Source organism: Nicotiana sylvestris, chromosome 3, assembly GCF_000393655.2.
Source record: "Nicotiana sylvestris chromosome 3, ASM39365v2, whole genome shotgun sequence".
NCBI lineage: Eukaryota > Viridiplantae > Streptophyta > Magnoliopsida > Solanales > Solanaceae > Nicotiana > Nicotiana sylvestris.
Window position 1 is genome coordinate 207,147,564 of NC_091059.1, and position 17,695 is coordinate 207,165,258.

The window sequence follows — 17,695 nt, forward strand, 5'->3', positions numbered from 1 at the left end:
ATAAAATATATATATATATATATATATATATATATATATATATATATATATATATATATATATATAATTTGTTTTATGCCCAAACTACGCGAGTTTGATTCTCATCGGATGTGAGATACGTAGGCAACCCTCATCGGGTCCAACCCCACCTTTTGCTAAAATAGCCAAAAACAAATAAATAATAATAAAAAGAAAAAAAAACATGTCAAAATTTTAATTCTGTCATAAAGAAGTCGGGTGACGCTGTTTTGTCAAAACATAGCCGAATGTTCCCGAAAGGAACGCCGGAAGGCTGACTTTGTATAAACAACCACCTTGGGTCATTTTTAAGATTTTTGGTCCAGTTGACCCACACAGCCTTAAAAATCTTCGTCCCCGAGACGCTGAAAGGCCGTGTTTGCAACACCAGGTTTTTATTGTAATTTGAAAAGAAAAAAAAACAAAGAGTCAGCGGTCAGGTGAATACCGTTTGGATTTTTAGTCAAAATAAGCCGAGCCAGCTTCGGCCGCGTCTTAAACCGTTCTTGCCGAAATAGCCTTAGAGTATCTTTCAGTTGTTGAAAGACTATTTTCGTAAAAGAACGGACAAGTTTGTAAAGTGTCATAAAATAATCCTCCCCGGCCTCAAAATTTATGTGAAATTTGGAAGGGGCCACGTTTGCAAAAATAACCGTTCGGTTGCATTTGTCAAACGGAGAAAGGAAGCTGGCCATTTGTTTTGGACTTTGTAAATCTTTTAATTAGAATATGTGGGTTGTTTGATTTTCGAGTTTGTAGGTCATCTTCAAACCTTTGAAACTCAGTTTGTTTTAATATGAAAATTGAAAAAAAATGTTTAGTATTGTTTATCTTTTATTGGGCCGAACTACGCAAGGTCTGATTCATGCAGGGTCATGATACGTAGGCAATCTCCATAAGATTCGACCACAACAAAAAAAAATGAAAAAAAGAGGGAAAAAATGAAAAAAATGAAAAAAATAAATCGAAAAAAGGAAAATGAAAAAAAGAGAAAAAAAGGAAAAGATATTGTTAATAATGAGGACCGACCGAGTCCATTCTAACCTGTTTTGTTGTGAATCACAAAGAAAGAAGGTGGTTGATTTGTGGTAAGCCGGAAATACAAGATCCAAAAGCACACTTTGCAGGGATCAGGCCTGATGACAGAAGCATTCGAGTCCTATTGGGAACTTTTTGACTAAGGTTGATGATATTGAAGTTGGTAATGATCTTGGCAGTATTGATGCGAAGCTCAGTGGCTAAGATGCCAATTTTGATAAAGTGGGAGGACGCTCCGTTCCTTGGTTAACAAGAGAGAAGCTTTTGGTGGCTTATTTTGTTGTCATTTCTGTTGTCCGGATTATTCTTAGGGTTGTAATCCGGATATTGTCTTGCGTCAAACTTTCTTATCTTTCCATTTCGTCATAGCGGTCTGTTTAAGTTTTGTCCAGTTTGTTTTAGGATTTTATTCTGGTTTATTTTGTTTGTCTTGTTATTCAAACCATTTCACCGGTAATCTAATGCAAAATCCGATCTTTTATTATTTCCAGTTTTCTTTTGTTTAGTCCTTTTATCGTTTTTATTCAACGCCGATTCTAGTGACATGACATGCGCACATAGTTTGAGCCTAATCTTAAAAGTTAATCATAAAACTCTGGGAAGGTGATCAAAGCATTTAAAGGAAATAAGAACGGTTTGAGATTATTTGGAGTCCGAGTCATGTGGAACTAGGGCGAGTAAAACACAAAGAAAACCGTTAAAAGCAAGATTCGCCCAATTGGCATGAGGGTCGTTCATGATAACGAGAGTGAGAGTGTCGCCCAACGGTGCTTAGAAAGGACAAATGAAAAAGCAAATGTTGAATATAATTGTCAAGTCCAGCACCATCAGAAGAGGCTACAAATCTTTGTTTAAATTATGTTGTTTGCACTGGGCATGTTTTGAAGACTGGAATGACGAAGGCATTTTGTTCTGCTACCTAAACACTTTGTCCTTCATTACCCCTTTTTCGAGCCTTATTTATTTTTTTTCTTTCGTACCCCTCGTTCGGAATCATTAGCAACGACTAGAAAACACAAGCATGGCAGGTAAAGAAAAAAAAGAAAGAAAGAAAAGAAAACAACAAAACGAAAAAAGAGAAAAAAGAAAAAAGAAAAGAAAAGAAAAATGATAAAAAAAACAAAGGAAAGTCAAATGAAAAAAAAGGAATTAGGAACTACGTTCGACCTGATTCCTCAAAGAGGATATGTAGGCGCCTCACGGCTTGGTCATGGTGTTAAAAAATTAAAAAATAAAAATAAATAATCCCCAAGCAAGAAACTAGGGCATGAGTTGCGCTTGTTGTAAGCAAATATAGTTCCGAAGGTTGTAATTTTGAACCCAAATTTATTTTGTTTTTGAGCCTTTAATACCCTTTCTTTCTAGCCTATCCAAAACCCACATTACGGTCCAAAGAAAGACCTTCTGATCAGTCTTCAAAAGATGTCAAGTCAGACAAATGAGAGTCTTACCGGTGAACATAACACTCTGTTCCACAGCAGAAAGGACTCTAATCCCCAGCAGAAAAGAGTCATACCGGCAACACTCCAAATCCCCAGCTGGAAAGTGATACAAATGAGAGAGTCTTATCGGTGAAAATCTTTACGGACACCGTAAGGCGATGAAAGCTGAGAGAAAAACCAAAATGAGAGAGACTTGATAGTGAAAACCCTTCGGGCACTACAAGTCGAATAAGATGGAGAATCAGATGGGGAATTGCCAATTGAAGGTCTTGAAAGACGATTGACGGTAGAGGATAGGCCACATGTGCATGTCATGACCATTAGAGTCGGTATCTGCATTTGATAGGTTTTTATTTATAGTTTCTTTTGTTAAAGAGTCATCTTTTTCCTTTGTCTTTTTATTCTGTTCCCTTTTATCTTTTCCTTTCATAGAAAAATTCCCCAGTAGAGTCTGTTTGGTCAGAACAAGTGAGAATTGACTTCAAAATATGCCATCAGCTTTACAATTATGCAAGATGAGATCTGGCTAAGTACATCCAAGTGGTATAGTCAGCAAGGAACAAGTGCGAGGCCAATGTCAAGAAAGATATCCCTAGCAAAATGGAATTGACAAAAGGATTGACGAGTGTCAAGAGGGATATCCCAGCCGAAATCAAAGGTTATTAAAACCTCAAGGCCGAGGCCCGTGGACAAAGCAAGGAGAGCAGTGAACATGATTTGGGAAATTCATACTAGACTAAAAGGTCGGGGAAATGCCAGTTTCCGAGCTATGGCACAAAAGAAGAGGAATATCCCCAGCAGAAAGGGATTATCCCCAGCAAATAATATCATTCTCAACAAGTTGTGGAACGCAGAGCAAGGAAGGAGAAAGGGAAAAGCCATCCCAATAGGAGTATCACAACCAACCACCGCGTTTTAAACTAACAAATTTTGTTTGATTTGAAACAAGTAAAGGAAATGGCATTGATGCCAGAAATGTATGCCACAAGGGATATCATCAAACTGGGGCATAAAATTTTCCTTCCATTTAGAAAATTTTCTGGAAGTGAGGTACCCATTCGGGGAAGAATAAAGATAACACCAGTCTCAAGGGAAGTGGTTTTTGAACCAGTGTTTCCCCAACATAATAAGTTTCAATGGAGGAAGTTGTTCCCCAGTGGATAGAACAAAGGGATGAAACTTGAGCTCAGAAAAAGCAAAAGGCCAGTATCATTCCCAACAGCCTTTCGAAGAGTGAAGCACTAGTTCTGAAAGAATCAGAATCCCCCAGCAGTGTTATCCTCGACAACGTTATCCCCAGCTGATAACATTTTATCCCCCAACAGGTAAGTAAATAATTCCCCAACAATGTTATTCCCAGCAGTTTCGAGGAGTCCGACACAAGTTTGGTGAAAATCGGTATCCTCAGTGGTTCCTTTTGGGGAAAGGCAAAACGAGTCTTAAGGGAGGTAGTCTTCGAAGGAAGAAGCTATGCAAAAAAAAAAGAGAAAAAAAAGAGAAAAAAAGAAAAAAAAAGAGAAAAAGAAAAAAGAAAAAGGGGGAAGTAGTTTGCAGAGGAATGAAACATCTTACTTAAAAGGAAGTAGTTTTGGAAGGAGTAAGATAACATATTTACTCAGCAGAGTTATCCTCAGCAGTGTTATCCCCAGCAGGGTTACTCAGCAGTTCGCAGTGTTATCCCCAGTGGATCATCAAGATGTAGAAGCATCCTCGACAGAGTTTCGACCAAGTTTCAAGAGGGTCGGACAACCCAGAGTGGGTAAGGAAGAAAAGGAAAATTCATCCCCAGCAAAATAATCCTCAGCAGGTACGAGGGAAGACAACACAAGTTTTTAAGGAAATGGTTTACCCCTAGGAGATGCACTTCCTAAAGTTTAGTTTTACCCATAAGAGAGACATTTCCTCCTAAGTTTAGTTTTACCCATAGGAGAGGCATTTCCTCCTAAGTTTGTTTTTTTACCCATAGGAGATGCATTTCCTCCTAAGTTTGTTTTTTACCCATAGGAGATGCATTTCCTCCTAAGTTTATTTTTACCCATAGGAGAGGCATTTCCTCCTAAGTTTATTTTTACCCATAGGAGAGGCATTTCCTCCTAAGTTTATTTTTATCCCATAGGAGAGGCATTTCCTCCTAAGTTTAGTTTTACCCATAGGAGATGCATTTCCTCCTAAGTTTATTTTTACCCATATGAGATGCATTTCCTCCTAAGTTTATTTTTACCCATAGGAGATGCATTTCCTCCTAAGTTTGTTTTGCCCATAGGAATGGCGTTTATTTTAAAAGTTGTTTGTTTGAAGTTGGGAGCCCGCCCATAGAACAAAGGAATACATTTCAGTCTTTTCATTTCAAGCGTTGAAGTTGGGAGCCCGCCCATAGAACAAAGGAATACATTTCAGTCTTTTCATTTCAAGCGTTGAAGTTGGGAGCCCGCCCATAGAACAGAGGAATACATTTCAGTCTTTTCATTTCAAACGTTGAAGTTGGGAGCCCGCCCATAGAACAGAGGAATACATTTCAGTCTTTTCATTTCAAGTGTTGAAGTTGGGAGTCCGCCCATAGAACAAAGGAATACATTTCAGTCTTTTCATTTCAAGCGTTGAAGTTGGGAGCCCGCCCATAGAACAGAGGAATACATTTCAGTCTTTTCATTTCAAGTGTTGAAGTTGGGAGCCCGCCCATAGAACAGAGGAATACATTTCAGTATTACTTTTCAAGTATTGAAGTGAGCCCGCCCATAAGAACAGAGGAATACATTCAGTCTTTTCATTTCGAGTGTTGAAGTTGGGAGTCCGCCCATAGAACAGAGGAATACATTTCAGTATTACTTTTCAAGTATTGAAGTTGGGAGCCCGCCCATAAGAACAGAGGAATACATTTCAGTCTTTACTTTTCAAGTGTTGAAGTTGGGAGCCCGCCCATACAACAGAGGAATACATTTCAAGATCAAGTCAGAAGGCAGTAAAGCAGAAGGTTACAATAGGAATCCCCAGCAGGAAACAATAAAAATCCCCAGCACCGGGAAGCAGAAGGTTGCAACAAGAGGTCCCAGCACAAATTCAAGCGCCTGAGTCAAAAGGAAGAAAAGACGCGTCTTGAAAGAAGCGGCTGGTGAACATTAAATCATGCCCAGCATAAAAAATCTGATGAAGAAAGCCGTATCCCCAGAGGAACCGCCGAAAAGCTTAATGAATAAAGCCATGTCCCCAGTGAACCGAACAAAATGATGAAAACTGGTATTCAGAAAAGCAAAGGGCCAGTGTCATCCCCAAATTCACGAAAGAAAAGCACCGGAGGAAACACAAGCCGATAAGAAAGCAAGGCAACAAGAACAAGTTGCAGTCTAGCCTAGCTTCTTGTTTTCTTTTAAGCACGGTGTAACAAGAAGATCGGTAAGCAGTGGTAATAGCATGCAACAACAGTAACATTGCAGTCTCACGGTAGTCCCAGCTACCAAAACTTCCCGAACTACATTGACCTGATTCCTGTTTAGCCCAGGATATGTAGGAAACCTCTGAAGCAAAGGTTCGGTCAAATCTTTTTCAAAAAATGCTTCACACGGAGTACTCGGATGAGCAAAAATCGCTCACTTTATCTTTGCATGAAAACCCTTCGTGTCTTCGGGCAAAGAGGGGCAGCTGTAAGCACGTGATTTTTTCCCTATATGAGAATTACTCCCAAAAAATTCAAAATAAAATAATTTTCCTTGGTGTGCAATTTTGGGAATTTTTGTGACATTTTTGGATAATTATTTGTATTTGTCTGTGCATGTTTATTTGTTAAATTAATAAAAAATACAAAAAATATGTCGCATTTTGCATGTAGGATTTAATTCTACAATTGTTAGTAATTAAGTTGGTCTTACAAAAATTGAAAATTACAAAAATATGCATCGTTTGCATTTTTAGCATTTAATGTCCAATTGTACAATTTTATGCTTAATTATTACTTAATTGTGTGTTAATTATTATTGGGTGTTAATTTGCGCTTTTATAAATTAATTTAGTTATATATAATAATTTAAGAATTTTTAGAATTTAGTTTAAAAAAATAAAAGAAGAAAAGAGAGTCAAAATACAAAAAAAAATCGGAATTGGGCTCTTCTTCTAATTTAAGCTACAGGCCCAAGAATACCCAACCTTCCCCATGACTCGGTCCATCTCCACACAGGCCGACCCGATCCACAACCCCAAAGACCCAATACCACCTATCTTGCATTTCAAAAAACAAAAACAAAACAAAAAAAAACCTAAAAAACCCTAAAGAGATCCGCCCCCCCTCTTTCTCTCTTCTTCTTCTCCAACTCCCCGAGCTCCCCAACCATGGCAGCTACCCTTTCCCCCTTTGCCTCACCTTCGCACACACGCACAGCCCCTCCGTCGACCAACCACAGCACCCATCGACGACCTCACATCCAAAATAACCAACAACCATGGCTGCCATGGCTAGCGCTGCCACTGCCGCGTCTTCGTCTTCTCCATGGCGAGCTCAAAAAGCTCGTCCATGGCTGCCCTCTTCTTCATCAAGTTCCAGCAGCGACGTGAACGATCACCATCGTCCATCATCGTCGCTCAATGTCTAGTAGCTTCAGCTCACCCAAGTCGCCACCTTCACGCCCAAACGACCCCTCAGAACTGCTTGATAACTACTGCACATGTTCCTGCTTCAGTTGTGTTGCTGCTGCATCGTCTGCTTCTTTTGCTCCTTCTGCTACGTCCAGCCATGGACGAGCTTCATCGAGCTCGAACTCGAGCAATCCCATGGCTGCCGCTGCATCTTCTCCATTCGCACTGCTGCTACTGTGCCGCGCTGCTGCCTGCTCCGACATGTTGTTGCTGCTGTTCCATCGTGTTGTGCTGCTGCTCCTGGAACTGTTACTGTAGCTGATGCGTCGTCTTCAAACGACGCCAAACGGCCATCTTCTTCGATCGTCGTTTCGATCCGGTTAGTGGGTTTAAGATTTGGGTTTAACATTCTTGTTTTGTTCATCGTTGAATTAATTTTTTAGTTTGTTCATATGTTTTGTTGATTTTATTTTCAGATTCAAATGGAAATTTGATTAATTAGTTTTTCAGTTTATTTCATGTGCTTTTATTTTGTATTTGTAAAAGAAATTGTTAGTTTAATTTTAATATTGTTAGATGTTAGTTTAAATCATTTGAATCCGTTGTTTGTTGTAGATTAAATTCGTGTTCATTTTGTTTAAAGTTCGTCTTTAATTTAGTGATTTAATGAGAAGTTATGTTTTGGTTTTTAATTTTTTTTTGAATCATGTATCTTTGTTATAATTTTATTGGAGTTAATTAAAAAGATCAATTGATTATTTGAAGTTTAGTGATTTGAATATGTTTATTTGTTTTGTTTAAGCTTAATTCGAATTTGAATAAAACTTGCTTGTTATTGTTGTTGAAACTTTTCATTTATGTTCATACTTTGTTTGATTGTTCTTGAATCCGAAATTAGTATAAGTTTGATTTTCTTGTTTGTTGTTTATCATTTATGATTATTTCTTCAGCTTGCTTCATGATCTTGTTTAGTTTTAATATAGAAATTGTTGGTTGTAATGTTGTTAGATTTAATTTTAAGTTCAAATGATTATTGAATTTAGAAATCTGAATATACATGTTTGTTGTTGTTGAATCTGAAAGTAGGTTTGTTTGTTAAAAATATTGTTCAATCAAGATAATTTTAGTTGTTTCTTTGTTGTTCATCATTTAGTTTGAATTTGTTGTTAAAAATTTGTTTAGAAATTGGTCATATTTGCTGTATTTTGGTTGAAATTAATTAGGTGAATTGGTTATAGCTGATGGGGGTAGTGTGGTAATTTGCAGTACGTTCAGGGGTAAAGTGGTAATTTCAGTAAGGGCAGAGGGTTATTTTTGGAATTAAAATTCTGAATAATTATTTACTTTGAGTGTTCTTTCCATTAAAATTAAGATAATATTGAAATAATCAATAATGGGGGGACAAGATATAATGGTGGGGAATAATGCAATTGTTTAATATAAGCATGGGGGACAAGGTATAATGGGGTATTTATTTAATAAAGTGGGGGACAAAACATTAGGTAGTAGTATTAAAAGGGGATGAGTGGGAAGATAGTGGGTTTGGTAGGAGAAAATGATGATTTTATTAATGGATTAAAGTGTTTTGGGATGGGATAAATAAGAAAAACTTGAATCAGATTTTAGAGGACAGAATACAGAAGAAAATTTTAAGAGAGGAAATTCCGAAAAATACTAAGACTTCAGAAAATAAAAAGAAAAGCATTCTGGAAATTCAAAAGAAGAATAGTATACACCTGATATACAATCCAAATATTCTGATATACGGATTCAGAAATTAAGGGTTAAACACTAACTAGTCTTTCAAAATCTGAAAAGATTCCCTTTGCTTCTGTCCGTTGATTGTTGTTGGTGTTTCTGGATTTTTGTCTTGATTTTAAAATCTGTCACTAAGTTTCTCGTTGCTGGTTGTTACTGGTTGCTGGGGTTGCTGTTGTTGTATGCTACCGAATTTCTGCCGATCTCCCTTTTCTTTTGCTTCCAATATCATGTACACAACTGACACGCTGGTTATTGTAAACCAAAATATGAAGCATGAATACGAAAATGAAGAATTGAAGTTATAAATTTAATTTAATTATATTCTGAATTTTATTTGTATATATAAATTATTTAGCTTGCAAAAATCAGAATCATGTAGCTATTTAATATATATAGTGGAATATCCGACGATAGCTTAACGGATGAACTATCTATATATTGCCTAAAAATAAATAAATGGTGTAGTAACTCCGTCTAGTCAAAAAATCAAACGAATAGGCCATTTAGGAACTTGGTAGGAATATTGTTTAGTTAAATAATATTGGTTAATTTCAGCATGTAAATGGTCTAGGATTAAAATTAGATTGCTAAGTTTTTTTTTAATTTGACAAACTGAGATCATGCCTAGTATAATGTAACTAGGTAGTAACATGTGAATAAGATGACCCAGGTCTAGTTTTATGCCATACATGTTGGGTCTAGGCCCGCATTGGCAACGGACTGCCCTGCTTGCATCATTGTCAGGATTTATGAATCATATTCGAAACCTAACTATAACAACTCAAGCATGTAAATAAATTAAGACCTTTTCTTTTTCATTTCGTAGAGACAATTTTAATAGAAAAAATGTATGCACTTTAGGATTATCCTTTTAAAATAAATGAGATGAGCCTCGCCCAATAAAACGCACAAATTGCGGGGCCCTCGATAAATGTTTAATTAAAATTACTTAGACTTCGTGATGAGCCGTTTAGCAAAATTCCACGGCCTTACCCAGAAATAATAATACGCTAATTGCTTTAGGCGCGCGATTTAATTAATCTTACCTTCTTAAACTCAGGTGCGCATTTCATGCGACCCAAATCCAAATCCCAAAACATTGAATAAAAAATGTGTTCCGGATTACGGGTGCATTTTATGCGACGTAATCCAAACACATGTTCTTTTTAAACAATGTTCACATTTTTTAAAATATAATAATAAAAGTGGTAAAAAGTTAAAATTGGCACATCGGTTCATAATTGTATAAAAATCAGATAAATAAGCCAAATATGACAATTGAGCGACCGTGCTAGAACCACGGAACTCGGGAATGCCTAACACCTTCTCCCGGGTTAACAGAATTCCTTATCCGGATTTCTGGTTCGCGGACTGTAATACAGAGTCATTCTTTTCCTCGATTCGGGATTTAAATTGGTGACTTGGGACACCCTAAATCTTCCAAGTGGCGACTCTGAAATAAATAAATAAATCCCGTTTCGATTGTCCTTTAATTGGAAAAAACTCCTTATACCCTCGCGGGGACGGAAAAAGGAGGTGTGACAGAGGGAATGACTTTTCAATTGCTAGACTTGACATTTAGCCGCAAATTTGCTTATCAGAATCAGCAGAGCCTTCTCCAATTTCAACATCATTAACTTCAGTTAACAAATTCCTAAGAGGATTCTCATACTCCCTGTCACCATGCATCATCCCCACAAAGTGTGCATCATCATGTACAGGTAAAGGATTCTGTGCGATATTCTGGGTATCACTGTCTTGGATCACAATCAGGATTTCCTGGATCATCCTTTCTATTTCTCTTTTCAAATCCCGACAGCTTTCAACATTGTGTCCCTGGGCATTGTAATGGTATTCACACCTTTTAGAAGGGCCAAAGCTTCATGCACGTGGGTCCACATGATTTGGAGGAATAGGTGCAATCATGTCATAATGCTTTAACTTCTCAAACAAGCTTGCATAGGACTCTCCTATTGGTGTAAAATTATCTTTCAACTTTTGTTCCCCTCTATACCTCTGGCCTGGATGTGGGTTATAGGGTACCTAAAAATTTTGTGGAAGCTGGTGGAGATTTTGTGATGCTCGTGATCGCCTTCTGGGGTGTTTTGGTGGCTGGACAACATACTGATGCGGAGCGACAAAGTATTGTGGATTCTGAGGTGGATAGCAATGCTCAGGGGAGTCATGGAAAACCTAATGAGGTTGTACATACCTTCGAGGTGTTTTCCTGGGACCTCTTCTCAAACCTGCTGTCATCATGATTTCTTCATCCTTCTCATTCGTGCCACTGAAATTATCGGATTTAATCGGGACAGCCTGAGTTGCGGCTTTGAGAATTGCTTGACTTATAATTTTGTCTTTCTTAAGACCATTCTCAATTATTTCCCCCATTTTGATTGCTTCCGAGAAAGATTTACCTACTGCGGACATCATGTTTTGAAAATAATCTGGCTCTTGAGCCTGAAGGAACACAATCATTAACTCGTGCTCATCCATGGGTGGCTTAACTCTGGCTGCTTGCTCTCCATTTAATGGCATATTCCCTGAAACTTTTAGTTGGTTTTTTCTCTAAGTTTGAAAGGGAATTGCGGTCTGGGGCAATGTCAATATTGTATTGGAACTGTTTGACAAAGGCCTGTGCCATGTCATCCCAGACATACAAGCGAGATGTGTCTTGATCCATAAACCATTCGGATGCTACTCCTGTAAGGCTTTCCCCAAAATAAGCTATTAACAATTCTTCATTTCTTCCCGCACCTCTCAATTGGTTGCAATACCTTTTCAGGTGGGCTATAGGATCTCCATGTCCATCATACTTTTCAAATTTGGGAGTCTTGAAACCAGGCGGCAAGTGGACATCGGGGAACATACATAGATCTTTGAAGGCAATACTCTTTTGACATGCCAACCCTTGCATGTTTTTCAACCATTGTTCTAAGCTTTTCGCTCTTTGGGTCATTTCTTCCTGTACCATCTTTCGGGCAGGCTTCTCAATGTTTGCAGGAAAGTCAAACAAGTACGAGTGGTACTCAGGAGAGTGGTACTGCTCGCTGTGTAGTAAATTGTGACTCATGACGAGGCTGTCCTTGATCACTGGCCCATGCTTGACACATTTCAGTCATTTGCTGTTTCAGTATTCTATTTTTCTCAAACACAGTAGACTCTTGTTGAACCCTCTGACCCTGAGTCTTTTGAGCACTTGTAATAGTTTCGATGTCAGTTATCATTTTTCCTTGGATCTTGTGTTTCCAGCTTACCACAAACCGACCACCTCAATTTTCTTCACAATTCAAAACAAAATATGTTAGAATGGACTCAGTCGGTCCTTATTATTATCAGTGTTTTTTCATTTCTTCATTTTTTTCATTTCTTTTTAATGGTGATCGAACCTGATGGGGGTTGCCTATGTATCATGTGGGAACATGAATCAGATCTTGCGTAGTTCGGGAAGATCATGAATAAAGTAAATAAACTAACTTTTTTTTGACTTTTTTCTTTGATTTTTCGAAAGAAAGGCTTATAAAGAAGAAAGGGAATATTTTGATTTTGATTTTTCTTCAGCATTTTTGCAAAGAAAGACTTCTAAAGAAGAAAGATTTTTTTTGGATTTTTTTTTTGGAATTTCGAAAGAAAAACTTTTAAAGAAGAAAGAAAATATTTTAGGAATTTTATTTTGAATTTATGAAAGAAATTTTTCTAAAACAAAGAAAATATTTTGAATTTTGAATTTTCTTCTCAATTTTGAAAGAAGAATGAAAATATTTTTTTGGATTTTTGGAATAAATTAAAAGAAAATATTTTTGTATTAGGGTCTAAAAGAAAGGCTTTCTAAAGAAGCAAGTAATGGAAAATATTTTTTTGGATTTTTGAAAATTGGGGTCTCAAAAAAAAGACTTTTCTAGAGAGGAAGTAAATGAAAATATTTTTGGATTTTTTTGAAAATTATGGGCCGGAACCGATGAGGTTTGCCTACGTATCTCACATCCGGCGAGAATCAGATCCGCGTAGTTCGCCCAGTTTTGACGGAACAGGAAAACATGACACTTGAAAATTTTGGCTCGTTTTGAAATGACTTTTTTCCCCAGAATTTTGGCAGATTTTCAGAATTTTCTAAATACCTACCTCTAACTTTTTGTTTCTTTTTTCTTATTTCTCCTTTTTTTTTTATTTTCTTTTTTTTTTCATTTTCTTTCCCTATTCTAGAAGTCAGTCAACATGCAAGCCGAAACAGACAGATACGCAAGTAGCACGTAAGATGCATCAAGATGGTCTTTTGATTTTTGGGTACACTTGTCCTAGACGGACCCAACCCCTGTGTTGAGTCCCAAAGTCAAAATGCATATGATGCAAACAAGCGTTCCTACTAGGGATCCGACATTAGGCTATGCTATACTAGGTTTAAAAACCTGGGTTTATTTGTTCTAGACCTGGCTTACCCAAGCGGACAGCTCGAGCCGATGGGGGAGGCAGCGTACCGGGAATACAGAAGCTTCACCGGCTTTGCAACTTGTCCAAACCTCGTTCTAAAATTTGGGATATGACTCTAACAGAAGAGAAGTCACACGAAGTGCACACTTCTCCATGATTTAGAAGACTCAGAGAGAGGAAGAGTTTTGTATCAGTTTATATACAGTTCAGATAATATCAAAGCGGTAAAAGCAACATTTAGCATATTAGGCTCAAACATGTAATAAAATCAGATAATAAATATAGCCAAATATAACAATTATTCTAAGCTCGAATTCTTGAACCCTGAACCAGAGATTCTGGGTTCGATCCCCAGCAACATCGCCTTAGTTGTCACACCTCCTTTTTACACACCCGAGAGGGGATGTAGGGAGTTTTTCCAATTAAAGTGACAATCGAAATGGGATTATCAATTTTTAGATTCAGATTCGCCACTTAGGATAATTTATGGTGTCCCAAGTCACCGGTTTCAAATCCCGAATCGAAGAAAGATTGACTCTGTTTTACAGTCCGCGAACACAGAAATCCGGACAAGGAATTCTGTTAACCCGGGAGAAGGTGTTAGGCATTCCCAGGTTCCGTAGTTCTAGCACGGTCGCTCAACTGTCATTATTGACATATTATCTGATTTTAGAACATTTTGAACCTATGTGCCTTTTAACTTTATAACCGCTTTTATTTATTATTAGGAAGATTTCAATGTCAACCAAAATACGTCTTTTGACCGCGCCACATGAAATGCACCCGCAGTCTGAGACATATTCTATTTGACGTTGTTAAGATTTGGATTTGAGTCACATGAAATGCACACCCGAGTTTAAGGAAATTAATTTAAATAGCGCGCCTAAAGCAACTACGCGCTTTCAGGTTTGCGAGGGCCATAAAAAATTCAATTGATGGCACACCTCGATTTTAAAAGAGTTAAAAATTAATTAAGTGAGGGCCATGGGTTTTGGGATTTTATTCAACATGTCACACCTCAATTTTTCTATAAAAGCTAGCTAGTTTTATGAGGGCCATGGACTTAGGGATTTTATTTGGCATGACACACCTCAAATTATTTCAAAGGGTTTTATTATTAGAAGTTGTTATAATCGGGTCACATGAAATGCACCCCCAAATTTAGGAATTAGGCATCATAACTATGTCACGTGAACCGTACCCATAGTCATGATGGTTTATTAATTGCGCCTAAAGAAAGATACGATGTTCATGATTATTAACGGCCTAATCCTGTTACTAGCATTCCAAGCCAATCAAATAACATAATTAGCATAGATGTAATCAAATCTCATTCCTGATGCCCGAAAAATGCCAATTACCTTGATTCCAAACTTTAAAGCAAACTACTAAAGCTGACCATCACAATTTGAGATTAGCTAAATCATATTCAACCTAAACATACAACTATGAGAAAATGAAATTGATATCAATTCTGAATTAAACTACAAAGTTAGTGATTTTCTTAGTTTTGTGACCATATCATATTATAATACTGAACACGATCTATAGCTACGCTACAACCAATTTACAGTAGCTCTAATTCCAGCTTCACGTGTAACTCATTCCAACATGAACCCTTGCCTAAAAAAATCAAAAAATAACACACTAATATCCATGAAACACTACAGATCTGGTGATTGAAGAGCTAAACCACAAACTATCAATTTCAAACATCATGAACCTTATCTGAGAGGCAAATAAGTGACGCTTATTCAGGTTGAAACAAGTTGAAACAGCGAATCCCAATCAACAAAATTAAAGAAGCAAAGGTTATAGCACAAAATCCTGCTTTCAATATTTAAGGCCTCAAAGAAAATAGAAAGGTTCAATCATGTCCCCAAACAATGGGTTGACATTTCATAGAGAAAATATCAGAATTTATTCATATTGGCCAAAACAAAAAAAAAAACGAGTTCACAAGTAAATACCAGGTTATGCGAGAACCAGCTTAAAGGACTGGATAAAGGCGAGATACAGAAATTTGAAACTCAGCAACCAGCGCAGTCCAAATTGATAAACAAGCAGCTCATCTACAACTTCTAATAATCTTGGAAACCAAATAGATTATGAAGAAGAAAGGTTGAACTGCTGAATCGGCTATGTGATTTCAAATCCGACACTTGATTGCTTCTTTCTGGGGAGTTTGAAGTTGAGTTATAGAAATTCTTAAGTTTCAACAGCTGTATTTAGGCGCGTTGAGAGTGAGAGGATGAGTTAGAGAGGCTGATTTTTTTATATTTTTCTTTTTCTTTTGAGCATCGCTGCTCTTTGTCAAAAGAAATGGGGTAAACTCTTAGCTTCCTAGGTCCTAAGGTTCCCTATGAAGAAGAAAGGCTGGTGTTTTTGTGCTTTTGATTATGGGAGATGAGGGGTCTGGATATGGAGGAGGAGGTAGCGGTGATGGAGCGCCGTTAAGGGGTAAGGGTCTGATTGTTGAGCTTGGAGAAATGAAGAACAAAATGAAGAAGAGCTCCTGCGCCGTTTTTCTTGGGTAGGGATTTTATAATTGGGTATTTTATATGAAAGTGGGAAGGGATGATGACCATTGGATTAGAAGAAAAATAAATGGCTAGGATTAAATCTTGCACTTAAATGAGCTAATGGGTTGGGAAGAATGAGCTAAGGGTAATTGGGTTGGACCATGTCTTTTTGTGTCTCAATTTTGGGCTAAGAAGACTCCAAAATTATTATTTAAAACCATAGCTAAATTCCTTTAATATAAGATAACTATACTACATGATGCAAAAATAAATTCTAATTAATTAAACTAAACTATATTAAAACATGAAACTATTATATATTTTTTGTATTTTTCAAGATTATATAAAGATAAAAATAAGATACTATTTTTGTATTTTTTTTACTTTATGAAAGGTACATAAAATAAAATATCTTTGTAATTTTAATTTTCTTGTAATAAAATAACGTAAAAGAGTCAAAATTAGTTGAAATAGTGATATTAGACCTAAATTAAATATTTACATGCTAAAGTATAAAAAATCTTGGGGAGGGTCAAAAATCACATGTCTACACCACCAAGCCGTTTTTGCGGACCCAGTTCCATTTTCGCTTCTGCGCTCTCATCGCCGTATCTGCGGCCACGCAGATGCGGTAATTCTCTCGCACATGTGACCACCTGCACTCTCCCCTCCAAACTCGCATTTGCGCAAGAAACCCGCACCTACGAGTTCGCACGTGCGATCAAAGCTCTGCATGTGCAATTACACCAGCATACTCCAGCTTCAACAACCTCTCAAATTCAACTTTTGATCCGTTATCCAGCCCGAGACCCCAGGGACCTCAATCAAACATACGAACAAGTCCTAAAACATCATATGAACTTAATCGGGCCCTCAAATCACATCATGCACCATAAAAAAACACCCCAATTCAAGCCTATTGAAACTAAGAAATTTCAACTCTACAAATGGCGTCGAACCCATCAAATCACGTCCGATTGACCTTAATTTTACACATAAGTCATAGATGACACCACATACCTACTCCAACTCTCGGAATCGGAATCCGAGCCCGATGCCGAAAAGTTCACTCTCGATCCAACTTTCCAAGAATTCAATCCGAACACGCTCCTAAGACCAAAATCACCCAATGGAGCTAACGGAACCATCAAAACTCCAATGCGAAGTCGTTTACACACAAGTCAACATCCGGTCAACCATTTCAACTTAAACTTTCAACCTTAAGACTTGGTGTCTCAATTCATTCCAAAATCTCTCCGGACCTGAACCGACTACCCGACAAGTCACATAATAGCTATAAAGCACAAAATAAACAGTAATAGAAGAACGGGGATACAACTCTCAGAACGACCGACCAGGTCATTACACACTATTACTCACAAAGAAACAAATTAAAACTTCACATATTCTTCATCATAGCATACACAGACGCAAAAGAATGTGACGAAATTATTGATAAAATCAACAAATTCTGTACTTAGCACAATCGCGTATTTGATCAGTGGAACAAGACAGGATACGGCCATATAAGAGATAAAAAATAATAATTAAATAACTGATGAAACAGTTCTACTTATTTGATCAACTTCTTTCTTTTTGAAGATCCAATAGATATATGAATTATAAAATCTCAAATACTGCTATCTGATTGGTTGAATGATGGGTCATATAGCATTAAAGTCTTCGGTTAGTTCTCAATACTTCTCATTAATCTCTAAAATACATACTAATGTCTCTTTCATGAATTAGACGCAGGATTGCTATTTATAATAGCAAGTAAAACTAAAAGAAAGCTATAACTTCTCTAACAAATACCAACTATTTTATGATTATACAACATGAACCCAAAAAAATTAAACATAATGAAGTTTGAGCAAGCTTAAGTAATGCATCCAATTCGTGTTTCTTATTTGATTTTGACGT